At 45.6% G+C, this 25,241-nt stretch overlaps 1 protein-coding gene across 1 annotated transcript in view; it reads left to right on the top strand.

Annotated features, from left to right (window-relative positions):
* The first annotated feature begins 25 nt into the window (after positions 1-25).
* The window catches only part of FBXO17 (F-box protein 17), a 95,681-nt gene continuing 70,465 nt past the window's right edge, over positions 26-25,241 (top strand). The window contains exon 1 of the mRNA XM_032842200.1: positions 26-46. The gene's annotated coding sequence lies outside the window, so the exon portion shown is untranslated. The remainder of the gene's footprint in view (positions 47-25,241) is intronic.

Below are 25,241 nucleotides of genomic sequence, written 5' to 3'. Positions count from 1 at the left end.
CTCAGCCTACACCTCCAGGCTGACCACCAAGTGAGCGCCCTGACAGGTAAGGCTGAGCTCGTCCCCCAGCCACCCCACCCCGCGACTGCGGAGTCCCCAGGGCACGGACACTGGCTCCCACCCCCGGCCCTGCCAGGTCCCCCGGTAGGCAGCTGTGCCGCCAGCCGGGGCCTGCGACCCAGGGGATTCCCCTATCCCTTCCCGGCTCCTCTTCCTCGCCATTCCTTCCTCCTTCCTCCTTCTCCAAGCTTAGCCCACGGATTCCACCCCCCACACACACACACCGCCAAGAACCCCCACTCCACCCAGAGGCATACTGAAAACACAAAATAAAAATCCGGGAAAGGCAGTGCTGCTTCTGAGCTGGGCGCCCTAGGCAGGTTACTTAACCTCGCGGAGCCTCTCGGCTTCTTCACCTGTAAAACCAAGGGAATAATAGTACATATCCTAAGGGCTATTGAGAGGATTAAACCAGATGAGGCATGAAATTTCATGCTGAGAACACTGCCACCTGGCCCAGAGTAAGGGCTGGATAAGAATCAGCTTTTTTATTATGATGAATGCATGAACTCCAGAAATTGCCCTGGGGTCTAGGTGGGAGCCAGTGAGAATTTTCCTGTAAACCTTCATGGGCTGTTTGAAGGTTGAGAGTGGCTTCCCACAAAATATGTTCGGAGGTTACCCCAGCAGCAGGAAAAGACTGGAGGGTCCAGGTTTTTCATTGTTCTCCCTTCCTATCAGTAGATAAAATGACCCAACCACTTGGCTTTTTTAATTCAAAGTATAGCAGTTTGGGGCACTGGGTGGCCCAGTCTGTTACAGGTCTGCCTTCGGCTCAGGTCAGGATCTCTGGGTCCTGGGACAAGTCCAGCAAGCACATCGGTATCATCGGGCTCCCTGGCGGGAGTCTGCTTCTCCACTCCCTCTGCTGCTCCCCCTGCTTGTTTTCTTCTCTCTCTCTCTCTGTCACTGTCTCTCAAACAAACAAACAGAACCCATAAAGTATAGCAGTTCCGCCTGTTGGGTACACAGATTTTGGACACTGATTTGGAATCCAATGCTACTGAATTATAGAAATATTTTTTTATGGAAATCTTTTTTTAAGTATTTATTTAAGTACTCTCTATGCCCCAGGTGGGGCTCAAACTCATAACCCTGAGATCAAGGGTCACATCATTTTCTGACTGAGCCAGCCAGGTGCCCCTAAAAATATTTTTTAAACAAATGTGTGTTAAAGTAAGATATGTGCTGCTTCTTCTTTTTTTTAAAGATTTTATTTATTTATTTGACAGACAGAGATCACAAGTAGGCAGAGAGGCAGGCAGAGAGAGAGGAGGGGAAGCTCTCTGCTGAGCAGAGAGCCCGATGTGGGGTTCCATCCCAGGACCCTGAGATCATGAGCTGAGCTGAAGGCAGAGGCTTAACCCACTGAGCCACCAAGGTGCCCCAAGTGCTTCTTTCTTAATGCATTAAGCTTCGAGATCTACGCAGGCTCCAAAAATTATCGTAACTCGGAAGTTTCAGTGAGTGCACAGATGTGTGAGAGACCTAAATGACTGCAGTGGGATGTGAAAGCATCTTTGACCGCTTGCTTGCTTGCTTTCAGAGAGAGAGGGAGTGTGGGGGGAGGGGCAGAGGGAGAAGGAAAGAGAATCTTAAGCAGGCTCCATGCCCAGCACAGAGCTCCCTCTCATGACCCCGAGATCAAGACCTGAGCTGAAATTAATTGTCGGACACCTAACCGACGGAGCCACCCAGGCACCCCTGATTCCTTCTCGTGGCAGAGCTGGAAGTCTGCAAATAAGACAGAACGACACGGTAAATTTCAATCGTAGCAGTTGTTCTTAAATTATACCCTCTTGAAAATTATGAAGGACTCCAAAGAGGTTTTGTATATATGGGTTATATCTACTGATATTTGTCATGTAAGAAAATTAAAATGAGAAGTTTTTTAAAACACAAGAATACGCATGCATACATTCCATTAGCTGTAATATCAATATGTCATGACCCGTCAGGCAGCCTCGGAGAGTGAAAAAGACAAACACATTTTAGCATTATTGTGGAAAGAGTTTTGACCTCATCAAGTCCCTGGAAAAGGTCTTAAGGATTCTCAGACCACATTTTGAGGACTACTGAGTTATAGGGCAGTAGAAGCAAAGAGGTCATTGGTTTTCCCACCCAAGTTCATGTAGCCCCTGAATTCCATCTACCAGCTCGGATTAAAAGCCCCACTACAATTATGCCTGTTGGTCTGTGATGCAGGGGATGAAGGCTCCCAGCTCCCTTGTGGCCCCTCCCGCCCCCTCCCGCTCAAATCTCAGCCCTCCCCTACTCTCAGGACAAACTTAGAACCATTTCCTATTCCTCTTTTCAGACAGCTCTGTGTTTTAAGAAATATACTTCCAGTTCTCTTATTTCTTCTGCTTCTAGTGCTGGAGAACAGAACATCTAATCTGGGGCCAGATGGCCTGAGATTACCTCTAGCTTGAGCATTGACTAACTTTGGCAGGTTACCATACCTCAGTTTCCCCTTTTGTTGCATGCCAATAATCATAGTAACAGGCTTCTAGTGTTGCTGTGAAGATTAAACAAGGTGACAGATATCAACAGCTGGGAACAGTGCCTCGCACAAAGGAAGTGTCGCCCACAGGCTTTCCAATTATTATTACACCTTAGGCACCTGGGCTGCTCAGTGTAAGATAAGGCTGTGACGAACTCGCTTTTCCAAATCACTTAAAAATTATTTGAACCTTCTTTATTTTGAAATAAAACATACTTACAGAAAGTCCCTGAAATGTAAATAGTCTACTTAACGAATTATGACAAAGGAAACATGTCTACTTAACGAATTATGACAAAGGAAACATGGGTAACCGCCATCCAGGCGAGGAAACAAATCCCACCAGCTTTCCATAAGCTTCTTCCTACCTCTGCCCAGATTCTACCTTCTCCCTCCCCGAGGAGGTACCCACCTGATTTAGGTTTTACTGGACTTAGGTTTTGCTGCCTAAGGATGCCTTCTTGTAGACTGTTTCGTTGTGCCCCCTTTCCACGGGATGTGAAGAATATGATGCCATATGACCTCTTGGGTTGTTTGTGAAATTTGTCCGGGCTGGGTGGGTGAGTGCCGTCCACACCTTCTCATTGCAGAGTCATCGTCCGTGGTGTGAAGACACCACAGTACATATATATGATTATATACCAATCATATTCCATCCATATTCCAATGGATGGAAATGAAGTTGTTTCCATGTTTTACTCTTGCAAATAGCATTGCTATATATGTGTGTGTGTGTGTATATATATATATATATATATATATATATATATACTATAATTAGTGCACATTTTGTTCTAGTATGTTCACAACATAGAGTGGACCTATACAGTTGAACCTTGAGCAACATGGCTTTGAACTACACAGGTCCACTTACACATAGACTTTTTACTGTATGGTAACCTTGTTTTCTCTTCCTTATGATTTTCTTAATAACATCTTCTTTTCTCTCACTTACTTGGTAAGAATATAGAATATATAGAATATAGTGTATATTACCTACAAAATATGTGTGAGTCGGCTCTGTGCTATTGGTAGGGCTTTCAGTCAAGGGTACGCTATTCATAGTTACCTTCGGGGAGAGTAAAAAGTTATACTCAGATTTTCGACTTCATGGAGGTAGGGCTCAGTGCCCTTAACCCCTGAGTGGTTCAAGGATGAACTTACTACACATTTCTATTGGGTGAGAACCCAGGAGTAGAATGGCTGGATCCTAAGGCATATATGTTTACCTTCAGTACATATGACCAAAGAGTTTTCCAAAGTGGTTGTAATATCTTCCTCTCCCTCCACCCATGTTGGAGCATTCCCATTGCTCCCATCCTAATCAACACTTGGCATTGTCAGGCATTTTGTTTTGAGCCATTCTGGTGGATGTATAATGGTAGCTCACTGTAATTCTAACTCGCATTTTAATTTGCATTTCCATTGAACATCTTCTCAATTGCATATTGGCCTTTTGACTGTCCTTTTTTGTGATGTGCTTGTTCAAGTGTCTCGCCCAATTTTTTTTTTTTAAGATTTATTTTAGAGAGAGAGAGCATGGAGATGCGTGTGTATGAACAGGAAGAGGGGCAGAGGGAGAGAGAGGATCTCAAGCAGACTCCCCACTGAGCTCAGAGCCCTATATGGGCTCGATCTCATGACTCTGAGATCATGACCTGAGCTGAAATCGAGAGTCCAGAGCTCAACCTACTGAAGCAGCCAGGTGCCCCCAATCTTGTCCAATTTTCTATTGGGTTATTCATTTGTTTTAAATGACCTTCCTTTTTTCTTTCTTGAGAGAGTGTGAATATGCCCACATATGCACCAGTGGCAGCAGGGGGAAGCAGAGGGAGAGGGAGAGAGAGAATCTCAAGCAGACTCCCTGCTGAGTGCAGAGCTGGATTTCACAACCCTGAGATCATGACCTGAGCCAAGATTGAGAGTCCGATGCTCAGTTGACTGAGCCACCTAGGCACCCCATCTTGCCCAACTTTCTACTGGGTTGTCCATTTTTTAATTGTAATTTTAATTTTTTAAAAATTTACTTATTCATTTATTTGACAGAGAGAGGGAGAGCACATGCAGGGGGAGAAGGAGAAGTAGACTCCCCGCTGAGCAAGGAGCCCAGTGTGGAACTTGATCCTGGGACTCTGGGATCATGACCTAAACTGTAAGCAGATGCTTAGCCAACTGAGCCACCCAAGCACCCCTCCATTTTAAAAAAATGGTCTTTTTTTTTTTTCTTTTGGAGGGAGAGAGAGTGCTCATGTGCTCATGAGCAGGGCGAGAAGCAGAGGGAGAGAGAGAGAGAGAATTGCAAGCAGACTCCCTCCTGAGTGTGGAGCCCAACACAGGCTGGCTCTCACGACTCTGAGATCATGACCTGAGTCGAAATCAAGAGCTGGTCAGTTAATCGCCTAAACCACCCTGGTACCTGGCTGTCCATTTTTTAAATGGATTTGTTCTTTATATGTGCTGGACACAAGCCATTTTTTAGTTGTTTGTACTATGAACATCTCCTACTGTATAGCTTGCCTTTTCATTCTCTTAATGGCATTTTTTAAATAAACAGAAGGTCTTAACTTTGTGCAGTCCAATTCCTTGATCTTTTCCTTATGAATAGTTATTTTTATGTCTTATTTAAGAAACATTTCCATAGCCTCAAAACATGTTGCTCTTCTCTTATGTTGTTTTACAAAAACGTTATCATTTTGCATTACATTCAGGTTGATGGTCTATCTAGAACTGACTTTCCAGTGTGTGGTGTGAAGTAGGGTTTTTACTTTTGTTAAAATAACACACATGGCTGATAAAACTCAAGATAAATCAGTCTACTTTCCTTTTTTTTTTTTAAGATTTTATTTATTTATTTGACAGACAGAGATCACAGGCAGGCAGAGAGGCAGGCAGAGAGAAAGGAAGGGAAGCAGGTTCCCTGCTGAGCAGAGAGCCCGACTTGAAGCTGGATCCCAGGACCCTGAGATCATGACCTGAGCTGAAGGCAGAGGCTTTAACCCACTGAGCCACCCAGGTGCCCTAAATCAGTCCACTCTCTTAAGGAGACTCCTTTTTAGAAGAGTGATTTTCCATTATGGAAGTAAATAATCTTATCACTGAAAAGTAAGAAATCAGAGACCCAGAAAGGTTTACCAGCTCAGAGAACTGACAAACCTGGATTTGAATCCTGAAGTCTTGACCTTCAGAGTCTCAATCCCTAATGTCTACCACCGGCATAGCCGTGCCTACCTCGCAAGTACTTGCAAAGATCAGCATGTAAAGCCTGTAATACCGGGTGGGGCACAAAAAAAGAGCTCAATTCATAGTAGCTGCACTGAGTAACAAACGATTTTATTTAATCATTTAGTGTCCATTTACCCCTAAGCTACCACTGGTGACAGTGGGTGCCCCTCCTTGGAGCATTTTTTTTTAGAGATTGGATCTGGGTTGAATCATGATCATACCATAGTCCTGTATTATTTTTATGGGACTCTTCTAAACATTCTTTTATACTGGCTGCATGATATTCCAATGGATAACGTATTTCTCCCAGACTAAGGAGAAGCAAGATAGCATCAAGGAGTAAAAGCCAGGGCTTTGAAACCAGATGGTCTGCGTTCAAACCCCACGCAAGCTTTTAGTAGCGATAAGTCTTTTGCCTCTCTGTATCTCAAATTCCTCATCTGTGAAATGGAGATAACATACTCTACTGCATATCTGACATGTTTTAGAGGGTTGATGTGAGAACCAAGTGAGTGAGTGGAAGTAATGAACAAAGAACAGTGATGAAAACGGTGTTTGGTGCCCACTGAGTCCTCAAAGACCTTGTTAGAAATATTTCAGGATTTTGAAATTCACCGTAGGAAAATAAGATGGATTAATGGCTGGACAGAGGAATCCATAGACACGTGATGAAAGCAAGAAGAGTAAGAGGTTAATGGTAGAATCCAGGTGGTGGAAACCGGTGTGTTTCTTAGGCAGCTATCTAAATGAGAGCATTCTTCTCCACCACTGGCATAGCTCCCTCCTTCTTTCTTTCAGGCTTTACCCAAATGTCACTTTGCAGTGAGGCTCTCCTTGACTTTCTAATATGAAATCGCAACCCACCTTCACATACCATTCCCAATCTCCTAAGCCAGGGAACTTTTTCTGCAAAGAGCGAGATGTTAAATAGTTTAGGCTTTGCCGACCATATGGTCTCTGGCAGAGTTACTCAGCTCTGTGGTTATAACACAAACACAGCTATAGACAATATGTAACCCAACGAGCGTGGCCGTGTTCCAGTAAAACTTTATTTATGGACAATGACATGTGAATTTCATGCAAATTTTATGAGCCACAAAATCTTCTGTTGATTTCCTTTTCCCAACCATTAAAAGAAATAAAAAGCGCTCCTAGCTTGGGAACTGTACAAAATCAAAACAAAATAAAACAAAATGACGGGCCAGATATGATCGGAAGGTAGCGGGTTGCCAACCCTGCTCTGAGTTCACCCTGCCCAATATTTTCACATGGCACTCACCACCCTCCAACAGACTAGAATACCTGTGTTGTCTCTATTGTTTAACTTTCCCACTAGACTGTCAGGTTCAAGAAGGCCAGGATTTTTGGTCTGTCTGGCACATGGTAGGTGTACAATAAAGACGTGTTAAATGATTGCACACATGAATGAATCTTCACAATTGGGAGCGTGGGCTCACTCTTTACATCCATACCACCTTCCTTGCCAGGGGTAACCATGCCGTTGCCCATCCTGTAAGGCCCCGCCTCTTCAAGAGACCCAAAAGTGCTAGATCCAAGACTTTGAGATTGGGAGGAAGAGACAAGCAGAGACAATTTCCTTTCATCCCAACATTCGCGCTCATTCCTTCATTCTGCCTATGAGGTCATGTGTCAGGGGACCTGTGAGCCACCGGAGGTGAGGGGTGTGACCAGGGCACAGCTCACCTTCCGGGAGATGCCACTCTGCCTAAAATTATGGTAGGAAGGAAGTGTGACTCATCCTCTTGGATATGGAAGCTTCCTGTGATGGGCCCAGGGCAGCCCCCCTGAACACGCAGTCTCCCGCCCACCTGAGGCTTCATCCTTATAATCATGGCCTGAGCCAGCTGGGTGCTCACTGTGTAGATTCCATGCCCCTCCTCAGAGCCTCCTGCTCCAGAACGGGAAACTGAGGCTCAGAGAAGTGAACTCCCTTCCCTGAGATCACCCCACTAGTAAGAAAAAGAGCTGAGATTAATTTCCAGGGCCCCCTGCCTCTGGGGCCTTCACCACCGGGCTCCCCCATCTCCATTCATCCCTCTGCCCAGAGACATCAGCCATCCCACACTGGATTTCAGGCCTCAAATCCAGTGGCATCTCCCAACATTGTCCAATCACGGGGTAGGAGTGATGGGAATTCCATAAGATCCAGAACTGAGGTCTGGAACAGAGTAAACCCTCAGCAAATGTGAGCTCTTGTCCATCTCCGCCCAACTATTTACTGTACTATTGTTTGGCTACATTTTCCATCAGAGTCATGTTGGAGGGGTGGCGGGGGATTGACTTTAAAGTCAACACATAAGAGTTAAAAACAGATGTTATTGAAAATTACCTTTTAAAAACTCTTTACATGTCCTTAAAAAAAAAAAAAGAACATTTCCAGAGTACTCAGTGGGTGCTAAGGTGTCATTCTACATGCTTTATATCACCTAAGAAGGCTGTGAGGTAGGGATTTTATTATACCCATTTCACAGATGAGGAAAGCCAAGCATAAAGTTCCTGCCTCTGGGTAAGCCACCACATAGGCGGGGCTCGATCCTAGGATCCCAGGATCATGACCTGAGCCAAAGGCAGACGCTTAATGACTGAGCCACCCAGGTGCCCCTGAAGAGCAATTTAGAAAAAGCTTGAGTCGAGGTTGAAATCTGAGAACACCGCTGAACATGGTTAACTTGCATTTGGGATCCATGATATCTTAAAAATTGTTATTATTGGGATGCCTGGGTGGCTCAATCAGGTGAGCGGCTGCCTTCAGCTCCGGTCATGGTCCCAGTGTCCTGGGATCGAGTCCCACATCGGGCTCCTTGCTCTGCAGGGAGTCTGCTTCTCCCTCTGCCTCAGCCTGCCACTCAGCCTGCCTGTGCTCTCTCTCTCTCTCTCTCTCTCTCTATCTCTGACAAATAAATAAATAAAATCTTTAAAAAAATAGGTATTATTATATACTGGAGCACAGTTACCGTGAGAAAGGTGTTTGGGCTATGAGAAGGACCTAATAGAACATTGAAACACATGCTTATTGAGAATAGCCTTTAAGGATTTGGTTTAGTTTTGGAAGGGAAGATTTTCCCTGAGAGCACAGAACTGAATGCCTATGACGTGTGTGTTCACTCCAGCTGGGAATGTCATTACTGGTAGTAGATTCCTACCCAGCATTGTGTAAGATGCTACTCAAATATTGTATTACATTTCAGACAACATAGCATGGCGTATAAAACCCTTATGGGGGCGTCTGGGTCGCTCAGTTGGTTGGGCATCTGTCTTCGGCGCAGGTCATGATCTCCAGGTCCTGGGATCCAGCCCCACATCGAGCCCCATGTCGGGCTCCTGACTGGCTCAGTGGGGAGACTGCTTCTCCCTCTCCCTCTGCCTCTCTCTGTCTCTCTCTCAAATGAACAGATAAAAAAAACTTTAAAGAAATGAATCTCAATAGACCTTTTAAAAAATAATAATAACAAAATGAAACCCTTATGTACAGCTTAAAGAATAATAGTTTAGAAGCCTGCAAACTCATCACCTGGTAAGGAACCAGATCATTATCAGTGCCTTAGCCCCCAAGTCGCCTGTAAACATTACCATGGCCTCTGTGTTCACTTTTCTCATTCATTTATTTATTTACTTGACAGAAAGAGAGAGAGAACAAGAGCACAAGTTGGTGAGAGGGAGAAGCAGGCCTCCATTGAGCAGGGAGCCAGATGCAGGGCTCAATCCCAGGACCCTGGAATCATCACCTGAGCTGAAGGCAGAGGCTTAACAGACTGAGCCATCAAATGCCCTGGACTTTCCTCTTCATGGCACAAACACCTTTCTCATGGTAACTGTGTTCCTAGTATATGATAATTTCTATTTATCCACTATTATGGCTGAGTCTTTTAAAAATCATAAGAGAACGGAAACATGACTAGGAAACTCGGGAGCCCTGTGGCCTCTGAAGGACATGCCTGGCATCCCCTGGTGCTGGTGCTGGTGCTCGTGCCTGAGCCTCTCCCTGCAGCCACTGGGCAGCTCTGTAACCACCGTGGAGCTCTCTCCCAAGCCATGGGCCAAATGGAAGCAAGAACATGTTTTGTAGGAGAAAAAAAGGGTAAAGAGAAAGAGCCCTCTATCTATGGAAACTAAGAGTAGACCAGCCCCTCGTAAGTGGAGGTTCTTGGAAGAGGATGAGCTGGGCCATATCCAGGTCACAATCTGGTGGCAGCTTCCTTGAGATTCTACACAAACCCCGTCTTGAGAATTCAGTGGAGGAGGCCCTGAGCGAATGCTAGAAAGCACATGGCTAACCATAAATGAGTTTTAACTGGCAGGGCCAGAATGTGGGCTGCGTCCCGCACGCCCGAGCCAGGAGGAATGTGGTCAGCCCTGGGTTTTCCACTTTTGAGATAACCCCCAAGCCTTCCACAGCTCTCGTGAGTGGGAACCAAGCAGCCCATTTACTGGGAGAGAAATGAGTCTCCTCAGTGGATCCAGCAGCCAGTGGTGGAGGGAGAGTTGTGTCCTGGTCTGGGCCAAGACAAGTCAAATACAGACAAGAATGTGGTTCATGTCTACCCAGCTGTTCTCGCCTCAGGTTAAAAATCAAAAAATGAAACAAAACAGTACAGTGGCATTTGGCATGCCGGGGATGACAGCCCTCAACATGAGCGTCCCTTGAGTCACATGATCCTACGTGAACTGGTCGACCTCTAACCTTGACACTTGGATCCCAATTCGTCCTCTTCCTTAGTGATGTTTTCATTTTGGTGGAACACCTCCTCTAACTTCTTGAGGAAGTTTTCTCAGGGAATGAATTTTTAAAAGGTTTTGGTTCAGAAAATGTCTTCAACTTCCCCTCTGGCTGAATTGATAGTTTAGCTGGTTATAGAAGGTGGTTTCCTTCAGAATTCTGAAGGCACCTCTCCCCTGTCTTCCTGTTGGCAGTGCAGTCCCAACTTAACAATGGTTTAACTTAAGATTTTTTGACTTTACAAAAGTACAAAAACAATGCACATTCAGTAGAAAACTGTATTTCAAGTTTTGAACTTTGATCTTTTCCCGGGCTAGTTTAATGCAGTATGTGACCTTCTCGGGAGGTTGGAAAGTGGCAGCAGACAGCAGCTTCCAGTCAGGCCTGTGATCATGAGGGTAAACAACCTATACACTTAGAATCATTCTGCTTTTCACCGAGCTGTCCAGGTATCCCCAGAGTGTGGTTTTCGAAGTTTTCTGACTACAGTTTGGAATCAGAAATGCACCCACATCACAACCCAGCCTGTCCACACATCTGCGTATTTATTATTTAGTTGAAAGTTTTGCATAACTTGTGCGAGATTCACAAAACAGCACTAGCTGAAATGGTCTCTTTGCTATTGTTTTGTTTTTGTTTTTGGATTCCTGTCAAATCCACTTAATCAACTTCAAGGTCTTAGCAAATCCAGTGCCTCCTTTGCTGTAACAAATAGATATTTTCAAATTTTTCTGCACAGAAATATTTTTAAATTTGTGTTTTATTCAACTTCAGTGAGACATAATTTACATTACAATTACAAGGCAACAAGCTACTTTAAGTGTGCAGTTTGATGGTTTTTGGCAATTGTATACCACCCCAATCAAGGTAAAGAACATTCCCATCACTCCAGAAAGTTCCTTTGTGCCCCTTTGCAGTCAAACCTCTCACCACCCACCATCCACTCCCTGGGGATAACTATTATTCTTGTTTGTATCACCATAGACTAATGTTACAATAAATATTTTTAAATGCTCCTTTTACTACCCTGAAATAAAATGTATGGGTAATATAACCTACCCACATACAAACGCATTTTTTTCAAATCAAGATAATACCCTTATTGTAACATAAAGAAAGAATAAGAGGAAAGTAATTTGTAATACTATAATGAAAGACTCAGGCCTGATTGAGCTGCAAGACATAACGATGGGGTTGGGGGTGTGTGCTAGGAGCAGAATCTTCCTGAATGTTCCCGGGAATGCCACAAACAAGACAGACACAGTACACTATATTCTCAATACAAAGAACCCAGTGGGGAACAATGAACAAACTTCCCTTGTTGTTCACCAGTATTTGCATTCCTGGAAAATGTATAACTCTGTTTATGAGTCAATGGAGCTCAGTACGGGACTTGGGTAATTATAAACAGGTTCTTCACCTCCACCAACGTCTCATGGGATGTAGTGTTGGACTGTCTGTCTGGGGCACTGTGCGAAGGGCATCCTGATGCCCGGGTGCCCTGGTCCCCTGTCTGGGAAAGGAATTTCTGGTGGCTCCCCTAATCCTTGTAAAAGAACCTTCCTCCAGTCTCCCAAACACCCCCTGGGGAAAGGTGGCCACTCCAGAAATGATTCTCAACCACAATTCCCAGGGTGCTTGGCTGGCTCAGTCAGTAGAGCATGAGACTCTTAAAAAATAAAATAAAATAAAATAAAATAAAAACCACCACCTCACACCAGTTAGAATGGCTGACAAGTCAGGAAAGGACAGGCGTTGGCAAGGATGAGGAGAAAGGGGCCCCCTCCTACACTGTTGGTGGGAGTGCAAGCTGGTGCAGCCACTCTGGAGAACAGTATGGAGGTTCCTCAAAAAATTTGAAAATAGAGCTACCGTACAACCCAGCAATCTCACTACTGGGTATTTACCCCAAAGATACAAATGTAGTGATCTCAAGGGACATGTGTACCCCGATGTTTATAGCAGCAATGTCCATGATAGCCAATCTATGGAAAGAACCCAGATGTTCATCAACAGATGAATGGATAAAGAACATGTGGCACATATATACAATGGAATACTATGCAGCCATCAAAAACCCAATATCTTGCCATTTGCAATCACATGGATGGAATGGGAAGGTATTATGCTAAGCGAAATAAGTCAATAAGAGAAAGACAATTATCATATGATCTCACTGATATGAGGAATTTGAGAAACACGGCAGAGGATCATGGGGGAAGGGAGGGATAATGAAACAAGATGAAACCAGGGAGGCAGACAAGCCATAAGAGACTCTTAATCTCAGGAAACAAACTGAGGGTTGCTGGTGGGGGGAGGGATAGGGTGGCCGGGTGATGGACATTGAGGAGGGTATGTGCTATAGTGAGCACTGTGAATTGTGTAAGACTGATGAATCACAGACCTGTGCCCCTGAAACAAATAATTCATTATGTGTTAATTTAAAAAAAAGAAGAAGAAGAAAAGAAAAGAACCACAGTTCCGGGGCACCTGGGTGGCTCAGTCAGTTAAGTGTCTGCCTTCAGCTCAGGTCATGATCCTGGAGTCCCAAGATTGAATCCCACCTCAGGCTCCCCCCTCAACGGAGACCCTGCTTCTCCCTCTCCCTGTACTGCCCCCCCTACTTGTGTTCTCCTGCTCTCTTTGTCAAATAAATAAATAAAACATTGAAGAAAAAAGTTCAGGGGCACCTGGGTGGCTCAGTGGGTTAAAGCCTCTGCCTTCAGCTCAGGTCATGATCCCAGAGTCCTGGGATCGAGCCCTGCATCGGGCTCTCTGCTCGGCGGGGAGCCTGCTTCCCCCCTTTCTCTCTGCCTGCCTCTCTGCCTACTTGTGATCTCTGTCAAATAAATAAATAAAATCTTTAAAAAAAATAAAAAAGTTCACCTAAAACCTTTTTACTCTATTTACATCTATTTAATTTACTTGTTCTTAACAATTATTGTAGAGGTCGCCTTGAGACAGCAGGCGTGAGCAATGGAAACTTGACCCAGGCACAAGGGCCCACAGCGACCCCCTGACTGAATACAGACAGCCCCAACAGGCCACCACCTCAAAATATCCACAGGCCCTAACTCACTGACAGGCTACTTACATATAACCAGGCCCAGTTATCAAAGAAGGGAAAATTCCAGGCATCCCCAGACGTCCAGGAAGCTGCTTTAAATATGGCTCCCACCCCTTGCTCACTGGGGAGTCTGTTTCTCCCTCTTTCTCTGCACCCACCTTGTGCTCTCTCTCTCAAATAAAATAAAATGTAAAAAAATAAAATAAAATACGGCCCCGACCCACTACCTCCTGGCAGACAGCCTCTCCTCTACTGTCCGGATGGCCTTTCCCTTGCCGGTTATTCAATAAACTTCTAGGGGCACCGGGGTGGCTCAGTGGGTTAAGCCTCTGCCTTCGGCTCAGGTCATGATCTCAGGGTCACTGGATCAACCTCCATATGACAATCCCTGCTCAGCAGGGAGCCTGCTTCCCCCTCTTTGTTCTGCCTCCAGCACCACTGCTGGCCCCCCATCCCAACCTATTGGGTCAACCCACATTTGGGGCAACCTCATCCAATCAGGAGAGACCTGATTGGAGGCTATGTGTAGACCACCCACAAAGACTTATGAGAGGAGCGCCTGGCTGGCTCAGTCGAAGGAGCGTGCAACTCTTGATCTCGGGGTCCTGAGTTCAAGCCCCATGTGGGGTATAGAGATTACTTAAAACGTAAAAACAAAAGCTTTAGGAGACATCAGATGTCCTATCAAATGCTGGTAACTCTGAAGATGATTAAAATATCTATTTTTAAGGAAACAAAACTTGAACTAGATTTTCTTTGACAAAGATGAGCTGAGATCACATGGGACCGAAGACTAGTTGGCTTAAGTTTCTATCACATTTTTGAGAATTTTTTATGAATACTGAAGTCATGTAAGTGTTTGATTTGTCTTCCAGCCAATTAAATAGGGGTCTTTTTTTAAATAAAGATTTTATTTATTTATTTGACAGACAGAGATCACAAGTAGGCAGAGAGGCAGGCAGAGAGGAGGAAGCAGGCTCCCTGCTGAGCAGAGAGCCCAATGTGGGGCTCGATCCCAGAGCCCTGGAATCATGACCTGAGCCAAAGGCAGATGCTTAACCCACTGAGCCACCCAGGCGCCCCTAAACAGGGGTCTTTTACAAATTAATTTTGACAATACCACCCGGAGGTAGAAAATCACACACCCACAACACACACATATATACAAAGAGACACAAACATACAAACACAAACGAAGACCTTATGGCTTCCACACTCTTACGATTTCCCATTAGCTAAGGTTCCAAATGAGCTTCCCCCTTTTATTTTCCTTCTGATTGGAATCACTTCCCTGAAGTTCAGTTTTAACATTTATATCTCAAAGGCAAAGGGAAGAATGCAAGTTATAAGCCTTTTAAGGTTAATAGTGGAGGATTTGGAATTGGGGGAGGGGATAAATGAACTTCCAACTTCCTCTAGAGCTGAATTTCTGGTTTTACAGGTTTGTGAGATAAGGACAGTTGCTCTCAGTTCCTCAAAGAATCAGGTTTGCAACTTAAAATGACCTTGTAGGTTATCCTCCTCCAAGGGCTTTAGAAGGTTTTCCTTTCCTTCTGGGTACAGAATTTTATTTTAGCTTAGGGGAGAAGGCCTTAAAGAAATGTTTCTACCAAGCTCCACCATTTGGCTGATTTCTGACCACAGAGCTCCTTTATCGTTTTTTAGCCAGGTCCAGCAGTAAATATTTCCAGCAGTATATAACGACACCTCGGCTCTGGAGGCGTTCCCGAAGAGGGTACTGGGGAGATTTCATTTTCCTTTTTGTTCTGTGTACTACAGACGGAGATCTGGGAGAAACGGACTCAGGCGCCAATTCTCACCCTTAGCTGGCTTCTGCCAATCTTTCCGAATCCCATCTGTAGTTCCAATAGTTCACAGAATTTGGCAAGGTTGTTCATTGTTAATTTCAGTTTTCCCTTGGCTGTTTAATAAGAGAATAACATAGCAGTGTATCAGAAAATTCCTCGGAGCCCTGGTCATCTTTGGGGCCCTCCTTTTGATGCAGGCAGGCCAAGTCCAAGGACCCCAGCGGGGGGGAGGGTCCCGCAGGACCAGCCAAGAGGGTCCCTTGGCCTCTCACAGGTTGGAACTTGAACGTGAGCCTCAGGAAGTGAGAGCAGAGTTTACTGAAGATATGGAGAGAGCAGATAAACAGACAACGTATGTCTGCGAGACTCAAAAAGGAAAAGGAGAATGAATCTCGACTTTTCTTGGGGGTTTGGGTTTTTTATTGAGGGCGATGGTCTGGTGTGTCCTCCCAGGCATCCAGTAACTGATGGAACTAGGAGTGCTTGGGCGTCTTCCATAAGTCACGTTTGCCCTGGAGGCAGGGGTCTTGGCATCAGGGTGCTTGGAGTCAGTCGTCTTGGAGAATATTCATCACGACCTGGCCCGGTTACCCCTTAGATGTTAGCTATGGTGCTAGAAGACGCAAAGAAATCATGAACACCTTGACCTTTACAAGGAGGACGTACATTAAGGCGTGTGTAAAGTGGAGGGGCAGGTCCTCAAAAGAACAGAAGCAAGAAAAGAAGCAAAGGAAAAAAATGGCTTTTTTTTTCATGGGGTCCCTTCAATTTCCCTGTCTCTGAGGGTCGACAGGGCAGGATCTGTATCAAGTTGGCCAATTTTTGTTTACAGTCGAGTAAATGCAATTTGCCCAGGAGATTTACTAGAATGAGTGCTCAGATAAAGGAGGAGAGAGGGAAACAGTAAGAGTTATGTCGGTCTTACTGTTTTTTTGTGTGTGTGTGTTGTTTTGTTTGTTTTGTTTTGTTTTAGATTTATTTATTAAAGAGAGAGAGCATGAGCGGGAGGGGCGGAGGGAGAGAGAGAATCTCAAGCTGACTCCATGCTGAGCTTGGAACCCGACGTGAAGCTCAATCCTGCAACCCTGAGATCACAACCCGAGCTGATATCAAGACTCAGTCGCTTAACCAACTATGCCACTCAGGAGCCCTTGTTTTTTGTTTTTAGGTACCTCTCCCATCTTCAGGTTTTCATTAGTGGATCTTTTGATGAGGCCCTTTTGGAATTTTGCAGGCTCTTGGAGGTCCTAGCACCAGCTAAAATAGGTATCCCGTTCTGTTTGGCATGGAAGCCTTGCTTTTACTCGTGCTTCTGAAATGGTCTTACCTAATTGCAATGCTCCTCCTCACCGCTGCTGTCCTCCTAGGCTGTAATCCCTCTGAGGGGCCAGCAGCGGTTTGGTAGGACCCCAGCCACAAATGGGGTGTACCCCACATTTCTGCCGGATCTCATTTCTGGGTCCCTGACCTGACTGTTCCCAAGCCAAGTTCTCAGGGCACAAAACAAGCTTATTAAGATTGTGCCGCTTTTTGTAGATATGTATAGCTTCCGGGACCACAGTTGTTAGACGTAAAGTAAGGAGGTGTGCTGGAATTTGGTGTGGCTAACTCTTTAGGATTTAAGGATCCCATTTTTTTTTTCAGCTAAACCTTTGGGTTTTTCAGAGCCATCCTAATATCTAAAAGGAACGTGCTACCAGATGGGGAGGGGAGGATGTCTTATACTGTAATTTGTAGCACGGAAGTTTTCGGTTTTTGTTTTTTTTTTTTTAATTTATGTATTTGAGAACAAGAGAGAGAAGAGAGAGAGCACAAGCAGGGGGAGCAGCAGAGGGAGAGGGAGAAGGAGGCTCACCGCTGGGCAGGGAGCCAATGTGGGGCTTGATCCCAGGACCGGGGATCATGACCTGAGCTGAAGGCAGATGCTTACCCTACTGAGCCACCCAGGAGCCCCCAGAAGTTTCTTAAGGCCAGCAGGTGACTTAATGTTGATCTTAACTCTTCCATGACCACTTATCCTAGCACAAGAGTCTTCTTAAGGTGGTGAGTGCTCTAACAGCTCTTAAATGCTTGACCCCTTTTTGACTTCTGGGGTTCCTATTAACAATTAGCCTTTATTTACACAAGGGAAGTCAAACACATGCACCTTAATATATCAGAAATAACCAAGAGATACCACTACATCCTGGCAAACAAAGGTCCTACGTGCATCACCAAACAATTCCCACCTTGGAATTGTTTCCAAGGTTCCAATGCAACCTTGTAGTGAAAACCCCAAGGAATGGAGAATGGAGAACTACCACCAACAGTTCCCACATGGATCTTGGGACAGAATCACCAATCAGTTGAGAATTGTGGTCTGAAATCAAGGCAAGGGGTTTGGGCTCTGCCAGAGCTGTCCACCAGCTTTAGGCTGACCTGCGTTGTATTACAAAGCCAACTAGATTGGGAGTTGTATGTGGACAAAGAGAGTGGAGCTCATATGGCCAGACCCAAGTCTGTCTGCCCAAGCAAAGCAGAGCCAGTCACTGAGACACCAGGTATGTGACAAGGAAAGGGTTTATTGGAGACCCAGCCAAACTAGGATGATGAGGAGATGGGAGGGCAAGTCTCAAATCTGCTTTCCTGAAGGGGGAGAGAACAAGTTTTTTAGAATCATAGGGGGAGATGACAAACATATTGATGAGAAGGGCTGGTGAAATTATGACTAATGAGGAAAGATGGAGCAAACAGATATGTAACATACATCCCATGTTCACTTTGGGGTGGTGACTTAATATCCCAACCATGCAAAATTCAGCCCCTGACACCAGGAGGTTATCTTAGTTAGGGCCAGGAGAAGAGCCTACAGGCATGCTTGGAGAGCTGGTGTAAACTGGGTAGGATCTTGGGCTCTTTATCTTGTTATCTGGGGAAAGGAATGTAGGGCCTTGCTTATTCCTAGGCTGCACCCATATTAGTCGACCTTGAGTCCTGGTTTCTGCAGAGACAGCTAGTGGATTTGTTACTGGGGTCTGAAAAAACACCTTAGCTGATCAGCGGGAAATAGTTCTCCAAAAAACAAGTTTTAGGGTGCCTGGGTGGCTCAGTGGGTTAAAGTCTCTGCCTTTGGCTCAGGTCATGATCCCAGGGTCCTGGGATCCAGCCCCACATTGAGCCCCACTTCGGGTGCTCTGCTCAGCAGGGAGCCTGCTTCCCTTCCTCTCTCTCTGCCTGCCTCTCTGCCTACTTGTGATCTCTGTCAAATAAATAAATAAAATCTTTGAAGAAAAATTAAAATTAAAAAAAAAAGTTTAAAGTTTCTGCTAGCTTCAACCTCATTAACTCTGTGGGTTACATTTCACTCAGAATCAGGAGGAATTTACCTGCAGAACAATGATTCAGAAGAACTCAAAGTGTTCACAGGGTCCCATGCCTGTGTTTCTCGTCTCCCAAATGCCATTGGAAGTGCCCTTCAGATCCCACCGCTGCAACCAGATATGTTAAAAAGACAAAATTCAGCTGAGTCAATTCAAATATCTAATTGGCTTTATTCAATGGTTCTTAAATCAGGCAACACCCCTGCTAGCAAGGAGAAAGGTGCTCCAAAGGGTTGCAGAAAAGGGATGGTTTTTAAACACAGATAGGGAATGGGACAAAGAAGGCATAATCTTTAAAAACAGGTTTGTTCTGAGCAAGTCACCTTCCTTTGGGGGATGAAAGAGGCTATCAGGTGGATTATGTCCCTAGGGCCAACCAGGAAATTCCAGCCTGACTGGTTAAAGATTACATTCCTGCCAAGTTTGAATCTGCAGTTAGGTTAGGTGATGTGGGCTTAACACAAATGACTCCATTTGGAGCCTGTGTTCCTTTTTAACACCCTCTTAGGTTATCCAGCTGGGTCCTGCAAATTAATTTGGCCGAAGACAGATTAACAAGAGACGAACAGAAGTTTACCAACATGTGCAAAGCACATTGTACATCGGAGCACCCAGTGATGCGTAAGCCAAGGGAGTAGTTAGTAGACCTTGGGTTTATATATCATTGGAGGCTAAAACAAAGGAAAAGGGATTTGAGGCTTTTGGGAGGGAGAGACAAGTTAAGGGAAGGTGACCAGGGAAATCATCATAAACTGGTATTTTTTTAGTAAGGTTTGCTATGCAGATTGAATCCTGCCTTCTTCATTGATGACACTTGTCAAGATTCCTCCCGCTCCTGGTAAGGAGTGGGGGAGACCTCTCTACAGATGGAAATTTCCTTTATAAATATACATTTCCTTTGTAAAAGGAACTCTTGTGCCCTGATTTTAGAGCTTTCCCTACACCTGCTGCTTCTTGATGGCCTTTAGCTCAAAAGAAACTATATGCTGAAGAGGCATATTCAGGTGGCCCTCAAAAGACAGGTCAAATAAGAGATCAGCTGCCTTCATAGACAGATCTGTGTGTCACATAAACTGACATTTAGAGGAAAAGTTACAATCTCAATCCACAGGAGCAGATTTCTGTATTTTGTTGTGTTTTGTTTTCATCCTGGACCAATACTGTAGTCCACTCAGGTGTCATGAGTATCTTTGTTGATGGTTTTGCAAAGTTGTGTCTTATCTACTGCTTGATTGCCAAGTCAGTAGCCCACACTATTTCCCAATGTTGTAAGATTTCACCACAAGCAGCTTGCCCCATAACTTATGGTCCTAAAGGAAATCCTTTATCTTTTACTTCCTCCTTTTGTAGCTGCCAATCCACACCTCTCAAGGAAGGGGAATGAGGTAATCATCCAGCTTGTAGGCGTTTTCCCTCATTCCTTCTTCCAGATCATTCTAGCAAACCACAAATTTTTCTTAGATTTGTGATCCTTTTTTTTTTTTTTTTAACATTTTCCTGGAAACGCCCCAGGAAACATCCCTTGGCATCCCAAGGGCACTGGGTCAAGTGCCTGTTCCTGAACCAATTATTCCCAAAGGTGATGGGTTTCACTGGTTTGACTCATCAGGACCAGCCCCTCAGACGGAATCAGGCTCCCACCACTGTGCGGTCTCCTCAGCGGACAAGTGACTGAAAGGGAGTGGGGCGGCCTCCACAGTGCCCACCACAGGTAGACCCAGTTGACATCTGATGTCCATGACAGCCTTTCCCACATGCCAGTCTGTTGCATTGGACCCTGGCTGAGGTGGACGTGGGGTGGGCTTACACCATCTAGCCCACGGGAGACCAAGAACATTAGTTATGTACTTATGAGGACCGTTGCACTTAAGGGGAGTTTCAGGGATACAATAGGAATAAGAACAAGCAAGCAGACAGCCCTGATGGATCCTCATCCTTGGTCAATGGGAGGTCCGGTGTGGAATGGAGCGGAGCCTATAAATGACAGGTGACCACAGGTGACCATTTAAGTAACTGATAAAAGAATCCATTTCAGATCAATTTCAGATCCCTAAGGGTCTATTCTCCTGGTACCACTTTCAATACCAACAACTATCAGTCAGGGTCCAAATATATCCAGGTCCCAGTCTCTGGAAACTATGAATGTTACCATACATGTGAAGGGCAGCAGAATATGCCATCCCAAATTACAAGTCTTTGGCATAAGGACTATTTTGAGCTGATGATTTTGAGAGAGACCGCAGACACAACAAAAACTCTGAAGACAGAGTTGAAGTGACCCTTTCGTCAGGGGAATTTACATTTATAAAGGATATCTCTAGGGGTGCCTGGGTGGCTCAGGCGGTTAAGCAACAGACTCTAGCTTTCGGCTCAGGTCATGATCTCAGGGTCTTATAATATCGAGCTCCGAGTCAGGCTCTGGGCTTAGTGGGGAGTTTGCTTGAGCTTCTCTCTCTCCCTCTCCCTCTGCCCCTCCTCTACTAGCTCCCTTGCTCTCTCAAAAATGAATAAATAAATCTAAAAAAATAAATAAATAAAGGAAATCTCTATGAGTAAGAGTGTCTCCCTGTCCCAGGAAGGGAAAGACAACCATGGGTCATAAGAACATCTTATCACTGGAGAAAGCACCCACTGAAGTTTACACACAACCTTACCTTTGTTTACCCCACTTTGTCTGGTAACCTCCCATAACTGGCCTCCCCCCACACACACCCACAAGGTCCTTTTGTCTTTTTTGTATTTAAGGTGGTGGCTTGGGTCATCTGAAGGAGTTATTCGGTTTCCCTGGGTATTTCCCATGTAAGTCTGCGGTACACATGTGAATATGACGCAGGCAGGCTGGGTTTGAGGACTCGGGTTGGGGGGTTTCTCGCAGGACCAGCCAAGAAGGTCCTTGACTTTGCACAGGATAGAAACCAAATGCGAGCCCAGAGGATGTGAGGGCAGAGTTTACTGAAGATCTAGAGAGAGAGCAGATACAGATGGGGCATCTCAGATGCTCAGGAAGGAAGAGGAGACCAGATGGCCTCTCGGGCATCTAGGAATCAGCCAGAAGTCCGAACATGACAAGGGTCCAGGGGTCCTCTGCAAGTCACTCTGGCATTGACATGTCTAGTGCCAGTTGTCTGGAATGTGCGCATGATGGCCTTGCCTGGTCATTGTCACCAGGTCATTCCTTAGATATTATCTATTGTGCCAGAAGCCTCCAAAGATACCATTAACTCCTTGATGCTTGCAAGGGGGACATACATTATTTGTACTAAAAGGCATGGGGGGTGGGGCGCCTGGGTGGCTCAGTGGGTTAAAGCCTCTGCCTTAGGCTCAGGTCATGGTCCCGGGGTCCTGGGATCAAGCCCCGCATCGGGCTCTCTGCTCAGCAGGGAACCTGATTCCTCCTCTCTCTCTGCCTGCCTCTCTGCCTACTTGTGATGTCTGTCAAATAAATTAAAAAACAAACAAACAAACAAACTCTTTAAAAGGCATGGGGGGGTTGCGCAGGTCAGAAAGAACAGAACCAGGAAAGGGGGCAAATAGCAAATTTTCATGGAATCCCTTCAGTTTCCCTATCTCAAGTAAACTTGTTTTCCTCTTATTAATCTGTCTTTTATTACATAGTCTAAGCCAAGGAATCGGGAGGATAAAGGGAAAATCTTTCCTCCCCTACATGTGGAAAGGGTGTCTTCTGCAGATGTGATGGGTCTTGAGCTGGGGAGATTGTCCTGGATTGTCCCCATGGGCCTTCAGTGGGTCCCGGCCTGAAGTCAGGGTACCCACTCAGACAGCGCTGCTGTCCTAGCTTAGAGGACTTGGGGGAAAGTGCTATGGAGTGTTTCTATCACAGGGATAGAAGTGTTTGTGCTCGGGAAGCTCTGAAACACCCACCCCCCTCTGTGTCTCCATCTGGTTCTTCATCCATATCCTTTATTGTCTCCTTTAAGTAACCAGGAGGTCTAAGTGTTTCGCTGAGTTCTAGATGCTGCTCTAGCATATTAACAGACGATACAGATTATTTAATACTCGGGTTGTATTCTGGTCTAAACAGTGAAGGGGTTCAGGACAGGTCCCCCAGAACGTGGTCCCCTTTTGACCTGTGGATTATTTTGAGCTGAAGGCACTTGCGACCCTATGAGCTCAAGAGAAACTTTGACCCCTGCTTTAACCACACAGAAGAATCCCAATCAGGGGCCTTTCCCAGAATAATGGTTATTAACAGAGACAAATTTCATCTGAGGGACCCATCTGTAGGGTCAGGCAAACTTCTAATTATCAAACCCATGGAGTACATTGTTTTCCTCTGAAGCGCAGACCATACCCTCTGCTCCTTACTTCAGAAGGACACACGGACCTCATTTTGCCCGAGTGTCTTTGGAATTTCCACGTCTATGTGGATTCTCCATTTGTGCGCCTATTAAATTTGACTTTGTCCTGCGAGGCTCTCTCATGTCAGTTTGCTTCTTAGTCCAGCCAGAAAATGACCTTTAAGGGGCCAGGAATTCTTGCTCCTGGACAGCAGGCTATTGTCTGGGAATTATGTTTAGTAAATATTGAGTAAATTGTGTTTTGTGGAAGGATTTATTTAGTAAATTTGGTTTTACAATAAGGCTCTGTCCCTTCAGAGAGGACTTCTCTCCTTTCTCTGTTATCTATGAAGATCTTTTTACTCTACCACAGAAACTGTTTTTCACGGCCTGTACCTCCTGCTTGCCCCCAAAAAGACATGAGGCTTTCAAAGGCCACGGTCTGCTCCATAATCGGCAGGGCTATCCAGACCCCAAGCCCGCCACAGCCTGGGCCCTTCCAGGCGATAGGCAATGAGATGCTCCCCCACCGTGTTAAGCGGTGTGCCCGCGGACCTGAGTTCCCCCTTTGTGTTTTGCTTATCCTCACTGGTCGTGGTATGCGGAAGGCACGGTCAAGGTTAACAGGCATTATGGCCTAAAAAGCCTAAGGAAGACCAGTTGCGAAGGTGTGTTCTACATTCCTGCTATGAAATTCCAAACAGGATCGTTCAATAGGGCCAGAAAAACTCTCACTCACGTTTCCCTGCATTGGCCGGGTAGGTATTGCCTTTGGGGTCTGCGTCAACCAGTAAAACCTTTGCGGGAGGGACCAGAAGCAGGTGTTCATGGCAGCACAAAGGATGAAGCAATGTCATGAGCCAGAGTGTCACCGGAGTTAAGCAAATGGCATTAGAGATGAGCAGAGACAAGAAGAGTGAGTAATAGAAGATTGTTCCCTCTCTTGCGTGATGAAGGCTATTAGATTAGCCAGCAATGACACACCTGGCCTTGAAGAGCATCAAGGGACAGAACTTGGACCCTCACGGGCACGGGCTGAGCAGTAAGAAGATGCACAAGTACTTCTGTGCCCATTATTCTAAGTCTTTTTTTTTTTTAAGATTTTATTTATTTATTTGACAGACAGAGATCACAAGTAGGCAGAGAAGCAGGCAGAGAGAGAGGAGGAAGCAGGCTCCCTGCTGAGCAGAGAGCCCGATGCGGAGCTCGATCCCAGGACCCTGGGATCACAACCTGAGCCAAAGGCAGAGGCTTCAACCCACTGAGCCACCCAGGTGCCCCCATTATTCTAAGTCTTGGGTGGTACCTCACCACACCTCACCTGGGGCCGTGAATTTGGTGACCACATTTCTGATCATTTCTGTAGACAAGGACTCCACAAACACATGCTTGCCTGGGGAACCAACGCATCCTCTGTGTGGCCCTCCTGCCCCACACCCATTCTCAGGCAAATCTTGTCCGTTCCATTTCCAGAGCTATCCAGAAGCATCCACTTCTCCCTGCTCCCATGCCTTGGCCCCAGTCCAGTCTAATTGCCTCTCCTGACACTTTTATCATGGCACCATCCTGCCTCCCATGCTACCTATAGCCTCTTGTTCCCACAAGCAGCAGAGGGCACCTGTGAACACCTAAGTCAGGTCACATCTCCCCTGCTCAGAGCTCTCCGTGTCTCCATCTTACCAGGGGAAAAGACAAAACGCCCAAAGCCTGCCCCATCACCTCTCTGGGGGCGTTTTTCAACCACTCTCCCCTTTCCTGCCTGGACTCCAGCCACATAGGCCTTATTATTATTCCTTGGTCCTGCCACAGGGCCTTTGCACTTGCTGTTCTCCCTTCCAGGAGTACTCCTTCCCCCAGATATGGATATGATCTAATCCCTTATCCCCTTCACATCTCAGTTCAAGGGTCAACTTCTCTGTGGGAGCCCTGCCTGAAACTTCAACCTCATTCCCTGTCCTTTCTATACCCCTCCTCTTTTTTTTTTTCTTTTCCCATAGTACTTACCACCTCCTATATACTTCATTTATTTTCATCTTTACTTATTTGCTTTCAGCTCCAAGAGGGTAAATGCTCTGCCTGTTGCATTTGCTCCCGTGTTCCCCAGCACCTAGCCAGGAAAACAGTCAGTGCTCAATAAATGCTTGTAGAATTTGTGAATTAACTGTGGCATTTCCTCACCGGTTCAC

Source organism: Lontra canadensis, unplaced genomic scaffold (genome assembly GCF_010015895.1).
Source record: "Lontra canadensis isolate GAN:19392208 unplaced genomic scaffold, GSC_riverotter_1.0 scaffold125, whole genome shotgun sequence".
In the NCBI taxonomy this organism is placed as follows: Eukaryota; Metazoa; Chordata; class Mammalia; order Carnivora; family Mustelidae; genus Lontra; species Lontra canadensis.
Note: the sequence above shows the minus strand (reverse complement) of the source record. Positions and strands in the feature narration are given on the sequence as shown.